Source organism: Cebus imitator, unplaced genomic scaffold (assembly GCF_001604975.1).
Source record: "Cebus imitator isolate Cc_AM_T3 unplaced genomic scaffold, Cebus_imitator-1.0 Scaffold235, whole genome shotgun sequence".
Classification (NCBI taxonomy): Eukaryota; Metazoa; Chordata; class Mammalia; order Primates; family Cebidae; genus Cebus; species Cebus imitator.
Window position 1 is genome coordinate 617566 of NW_016107550.1, and position 7033 is coordinate 624598.

The 7033-nt window shown below is 58.9% G+C and overlaps 1 protein-coding gene across 1 annotated transcript in view; it reads right to left on the reverse strand.

The window, feature by feature from the left end:
- Positions 1 to 7033, reverse strand: part of LOC108282091 (phospholysine phosphohistidine inorganic pyrophosphate phosphatase) — a 152300-nt gene that overhangs the window by 1286 nt on the left and 143981 nt on the right. The window lies entirely within an intron of this gene.

The following is a 7033-nucleotide window of genomic DNA, read 5'->3' on the forward strand; positions in this document are numbered from 1 at the left end:
GTTGCTGGGTAATCTGCCCTCTGGCTGGGATTCTGGGGGCAGGAACCTCCCCAAACCTTCAACCACTCCCCAGGCATCTCCCGAGGTCTCACTGATGCTGAGGACATAGGAATGGTTCCATGAGGCAGTGCAGAAGCCTCTGGGCCCTGCCAGGGGACTTTGTGGAAGGCTCTGTGGGCTGAGTCCTGAAGGCAGGCGGGGGCTATGGGTAGACATGCGTGGGAGAGGAGAGCCCCAGCCACAGGAAGAGGTCAGGTGAGTTAATGGGGACATCCCAGAGCCTTTTTTTTTTTTTTTTTGAGACCAAGTGTCACCCTTGTCCAGGCTGGAGTGCTGCGGTGAGATCTTGGCTCACTGCAACCTCCACCTCCCGGATTCAAGCGATTCTCCTGCCTCAGCTCGTGAGTAGCTGGGATTACAGACTACTTTTGTATTTTTTTAGTAGAGACAGGGAGGGTTTCACCATGTTGGCCAGGCTGGTCTCGAACTCCTGACCTCAAGTGACTCCCAAAGTGCTGAGATTACAGGAGAGAGCCACCACGCACAGCCAGTACCCCAGAACCTTGACAGTCATTTGAGGAAGTGGTACCTCATCCTAGGGGCTGTGAGCCAGAAGACCCCTCCCCACAGCCTTGCATCCTCAGAGGGGCTGCTGGAGCTTGGCAGGAAGTGGGGACCGGCCCGTCTGCAAACCTACCACTGCCTAGGGAAGTGTTGCTCGGATCACCCCATGGCCTGGCCCAAGCTCCCTGAGAAGCAGGGAAACCGCAGCCTCCCAGCTGTGCGCCCCGCCTTGGAAGCTGCCACCCTGGTCTAAGAGGACGTGCTTGAAATTGCTTCTCACAACATCTAAAAGTTGTGTTGTCCCTTTCAAAGCGTTTGCTTTCTGCAAAGGGCTTTCTTTACCCTAAAATGACTGTCATGGGTAGCGGTGCCTTTTCTTTTAAGGGTTCTCAGCCCAGTGGCCTGGAGGCTACGTCCTGCACTCGGGGACTGCTGAGGCCGTGGACCCGCACTCGGGGACTGCTGAGGCCGTGGACCCGCACTCGGGGACCGCTGAGGCCGTGGACCCGCACTCGGGGACCGCTGAGGCCGTGGACCCGCACTCGAAGACCGCTGAGGCCGTGGACCCACACTCGGGGACCGCTGAGGTGTGGACCTGGACGGGGCCACGGGGCAGCCCCTGGCAGGGGAGGGCAGTATGGGCTCCTCTGTGACTGGTGGGTACACCTTTTGGCTCTTGTCCAGGTCCCAAGGGAACCCTGTCCCCTGAGCCCCTCCAGCGCCCCCACTTGCTCGGCCACCCGCTTATACGGGGTTGCGGCCACTTCCCCTTCTGCTGTCTGAGCACAGCACTCAGGCCTCACGTCCCTCGCTTCCTTACACCCTCCAAAGAAGAAATGGCCACCCCCATCTTGAATAGGTGAGGAAACAGCTCAGAAAGGTTAAGAGACTGGCTGAAGGTCACACAGTGGGGAGGGCAGAGCTGGGATCTGACCGAGTTCTACTCCCAGCCCTGGTTCTTTGGAGAGCTTCCACCACTGTTGGACCTTCCTGCTCCTTCCAGCAAAGGGTGGCTGAGAGCACCCACTCCAAGCAGAGGCACCCACAGATGCCAGAACCAGTGGGTGTTGCTCTATTGCTCCTGAATGAACACACACCAAACTAAGAGCCTTGGGGACCAAACAAGGGGACAAGTGTGTGGCGCCCTCTCCCGAACTCCCACCCATACCCCACCCCCACCCTCACCCTTACCCTCATCCACACCTGCACACTCAACCCCACACACCCCCACACTCACCTGCACCCCCATCTGTACCCTCACCCTCCCACACCCCAGTCCCACCTGCACCTCACCCTCACCTGAAACTTCACCCTTACCCAGACCTTCACCCCCACCCTCACCAGTACCCCCACCCGCATCTGTACCCACCCCCCCACCTGCACCCACATCTTCACCTGCACCCCAACCCTCACCTGCGCCTTCACCCCCATCCCCACCCTCACCCACACTGCCATCTGTACCCGCACTCTTGACTGCACCTGCAACCCACCAGCACCCCAACCCTCATTAACATCCTCACCCACACCCTCACCTGTACCCCCACCCGCATCCCCACCCCCACCCTCACCAGCACCCTCACCCACAACAGCTCCATCAGCACCTGCACCCACTCCCAAACCTGCTCCCTCACCCGCACCCTCACCCACACCTTCACCCTCACTCCCACCCCTCCCCGCACCTCTCCCGCTTAGTCAGAACCCTGGGCAAGAACAGCTCATGTCAGTCTCGGGGCTTTAGAGGCCTCTCTCTCTGTTCATGCCATTCTGTGTGTTCTGTGATAGCACAGGGTGTCCACGCTTTAGGAAAGGCAGCACTGAAGACAGGCATGATGCCACATCTGTGCTGAAATCTGTTCTGGGCACCGTCACAAGGTCTTCTGGGGTATGGGCCACTTTGGAAAATTGCATGCCAATATCTTCTAGCAACCTGCAGTCCTACTCCTAGGTATGTGCTCAGCAGAAATGCATCTGCACATTCACCAAAGGCACATACTAGAATGTTCCACACAGCTTGCAATAGCAGAAGTCAAACACTGGACAAATGCCCGCCAGTGGGAGGATGGGAAAACAGACGGTGGCAGAATCGCACGCTGGAATGCTCCGCAGTGGCTCAGCCTGGGGTGAGCTCCCGCTGCACGGCAACGTGGGAGCCCCAGACCTGAAGAGCAACCGAAGCCATGTGAGGAACGCACAAGGCATGGCCGATTCACAGACAGCTCCAGAGCTGGCAAAGGCAGGCTAGTGACAGAGGGTGGGATGGCGGTTTCCTCACGGAATGGTGAATGGGGTGCCAGGAATGTTCTAGATCTTGGCCGGGGCTGGGCTAACATCCTGCTCTTCACTTTTAGAGCACTTTACTAATGTTATTTCTCAAAGATTTAATTAAAAAGCCACATATGGGCCAGGCGTGGTAGCTAGCTCACACCTGTAATCCTAGTACGTTGGGAGGCTAAGGCAGGAAGATTGCCTGAGGCCAGGGGGTCGACACCAGCCTGGGCAACGCGGTGAAACCCCATCTCTACAAAAAATACAAAAATTAGTCAGGTGTAGTGGCAGTCGCCTGTAGTCCCAGCTATTCAGGAGGCTGAGGTGGGAGGATTATCTGAGCCTGGGGGGTTGAGGCTGTGGTGAGCCGTGATCATGCCACTGCACTCCAGCCTGGGTGACAAAGTGAGACCCTGTCTCCAAAAAAAAAAGCCACATATGATGCTCACAGATGCTATTATGTAACCCAGAGGGCCAATCCTATCTGTGGCCTGCTTTTATATTTTTTAAGGGATATAAAAAGAAGAGAATAATACCCAAAAGAGACCAAATGGAAGCCTGCAGAGCCTGCCGTGGTAAGGATCTGCCCCCTGGTCTGGCCTTCCCACTCCCTGTACCCCAGGTCTCCGGACAGGCCCTCCTGGGAACAAGTTCTTGCTCTTGGGAGGCCAGTGCTTCCACTCAAGTGACCCCTCGCCCGCTGCTGCAGGAGGTGCGGCTGCTCCGGGCTGGGCAGGGCCGGTTCCGGTTTCCTGGGACTGCCAGCCACGCCTGGCTCCAGACTGTGCAGATATACCGTGCCCTGGTACAGAACAAAGGGTGGACAGGGATATAAGGTCCCTTCAAGGCTGCTGATGCTTTCCCTCTTACTCGGGTCCCTCTTGGAGGACAGATGCCATGAGGGGAAGCGCTTCTCCCCTCGGCAGCTCTACCTCTGAGACTGCTGGCCCTGGTCGAGGGTACGGCAAGGTAGGTGGGCAGGAGGGGCCGCTGACTGAGACAGAGACAGCACCAGATCAGCTGGCTGGCTCAGCAAATCAGATCAGCCCCCTGGCAAAACACCTCTCGGCCTCAGTTTCTTCATCTGTGCCTTGAGCCCCCTACCAGCCACGTGGCCTCAGGCAACTTCCTTAGGCCCCTGTGCCTTGGTGTCCCCACCTCTAGATTGAGGTCATAATAGCGTGCACCACGGGCTCCCGTCAGGAGGGCAGGAGCTGACATTCGTGGCAAGGACAGGTTGGTTGGTGCGGGCATGGGCGCTATTGTGGCTAAAATCGGGAACTCAGCAACGCTGTCTAGGGAATGCACCATGGGCTGGGGCTGGGTCGGCCAGGGAGGTGGTTTGTGACTGGCCTTGAGCCTTCCCCTGGGCACACAGGCTGGGTGGTGGGGACAGGCAGGCAGGCAGGCAGATGGACACACCCTGGTGTGTGGGGTACAGCGAGGACAGGGTGAGATGTATGGGGAAAGGGTGAGCCCACCATAAGCACTGGAGTGGGGGGGGTGGGTCAGGAAGGCTCCAAGCAGGATCCTAGGGGACGTCCCAACAGCCTGAAGTCCCAGCAGGCCTGGCACTAGGGAGGGTGGCTGCAGGCTCACTCCTGCGCCACAGCTCTGCCCCCTCTTGCCCTCTGCACCTGTGGCGCCAGCCTCCCTGGGCTCACCTCTGCCTGGCCTGTGTGCATGGCCGGGGCTCCCCCTGGGGTCTGGGAAGTTGAGCTTGGAAGCCTGCCTGCTGCCACCATGTGTGCCCAGCCACACTCACATGGAGTCCAGGGCTGAGGCCTCGCTGGTACCAGTCCTCTCAGCCAGTTCTCATCTGATTCCCAACTTCTCTCCCCATGGCGGTGAGAGGTCTGGGCTCCTTGTTGCCCAAAGCGGAACAAAAATTTTTCCAGCAAACACTGCCCACAATTCATCATCCAAGCCCCCTGGGGACTGGCCCCCAGGACCCCCTCCTCGGGCACCTCCCAAGCCAGGCTTACTGTCCAGGCAAAGGAAACCAGCCCCGAGAGGGAACAAGAGTCCCCACAGAAGATGAGGCTTCGTAATGAGAATCCAGCCAGCCCCACTCCGTGCACGTACCTAGCCGAATGGCGTCTGTGGCTAATTATGTTTAATTACATATCATTTAAATTCAAGAATCCACTAAAAGAAAGAAAGGATTACATTAGCACCCGGCCAGTGTTTGCCGACACGCAGCAGAAATCGTGGACTTTTATGCCTTAATGACCTGACGCTGCTGTGGGCTGCGGCTCCCAGGGAGTTGGGGTAGGCAGGAGGGGACCGTTCCTGGCCTGCTGGCCCCAAGCCCCTGAAGCCACTCTGCCTGGTCCAACGGCCTGCGCAGGAGTGGTCCCTGCCCCACACTGGCCAGTGCCCTGTGACCTGTGGACCTCAGAGATGCCATGGTACAAAAGCTGAACCAAGAAACCCAGCAAAAGTGCGCCCTTGGTAGTGGGGACAGAGTGAAGCTGGTGAAGCGGGAGGGACCACAGGCCTTCCTGTCTTGAGTGCTCTGCTGGGACAGAGCTGGAGGAGGAGAAGGAAGAGACAGGAACACGGCCACACACGGAGGGAGGGAGGGCAGGGACAGGAGGGACTGCAAGACAGGCAGAAACAGAGAAAGGGAAAAGAAACAGAAAAGGAGGGCGGTAGAGACAGACACATGGAGGGAGGGGACAGGCCCAGGACACAGGAATAGGGAGCACACCATGTGCAGGGCACAGGTCTTCACCAGGCAGGGAGGTGTCGCTCGGGCTGGGGCTGCCCCAGGGTTCTCTGTCCAGGCCACATGGGCCTGCATAAGTCCCTCTGCCCTTCCCTGGCTTACAGGCCCTGGCTGACGCTCCCTGTGGGTGTCCCAGCACTGCTCCTCCTCTGCCGCAGACCCAGCCCTGGCCCTCACACAGGTGAGTACCCTGCTCTGTCCCCAGTGAACTGCGTGGCCCAGGGCAGGTCTCTTTACCTCCCTGAGCCTCGGCTTCCTCATCTGTAAGGTGGCAGGGGGCCTGGCTCCAGGGGCCACTCTGAGATGAAACTGAGATGAAACGGGGCGAGACTGAACACGAACCTGGCATTTCCCCTGCACCTGGGGACTCTGCAGCCCACACTGGCGCTGGCTCCTGCCCCCATCCCACCTCCACCCTCTGCCCTCCAGGCTTCACAGGCCAGTTCCACACTCATGGTTCTCATCACTGCTGGGAAGGAAAGAAAAGGGCCTGGAGTCAGGGCACTGATGGGAGAGGGGGCGGGCAGAACTGAGTGGGGACGCTTCCAGAAACGGACATGAAAGCGAGCACCACTCCATCCATTATCCTTGCTGCTGTCCTGAGAATGTCGTGGAGACACCGGTCCTTTGCAGGGCAGCTTCCTCTCCAAGCCAGAGTGCCCGGCCCTCGGGGCCCGGCTGGGCTCTCCTCTCCTGTCCTGGGTGCGGCCTCCCTCAGGCTGCATTTGGGTGTCTCTGGCTGAGGACCTGCTTCCGGTGTGGGGCGCCCTCCAGGTACCTGCCCCATCCTTGCGCAGCACCTGCAGGTGGGTCCTCCTGTCTGTTTTGGAGGTGGAAGTGGAGGGACACGGCAGTGAAGTGTGTGAGCAGAATGACCAGGAGGCTGGCCTGGAGCTAGCATGGCTTCCTCAGGCCCCACAGGGTGACCTGGGCCCCTTGGGGACAAGAGATCTTCTGCTAAACCCTGTTCCTTTCCCTTTCTTCCTCCCTCTCCACTGGCTTGTCCATCCAGCCCGGCCCCCTCTCGTCTCTTTTGCAGCCAGAGTAGCTTCCCCAAATGCTCACCTGCTCCCACCTCCCCCTGTAAACTGCTGTGGCTCCCTACTGTCCACGTCATAGCCCAGTTCCTCAGCATGGCTGACAAGTCCATCCTGCCTGGGCCTTACCTGCGGACCTTCCTTCCCATGCCAGCCACTCAGTGCCTGGGCCACCGCTCCACAGACGTCCCAGCTCTCCCTGCCACTGCCCATGCTATGCCCTAGAATGCTCTTGAAACCTGTTCCACCTGCAAACTCCTACTCATGCTTAAAGACCCTACTCACTTGTCCCCATCTCCAATCTATGTTCCTTCCACTGGGTGAGTTACTGTCTCTTCTGAGCATGCAGAATGTGCCCCCCCACCCCACCCCACCCCACGCCACCACAGCTGGCTGCTGTGCCGCTTCACCTGCAGGGGATGGTGCTGACTTCGCT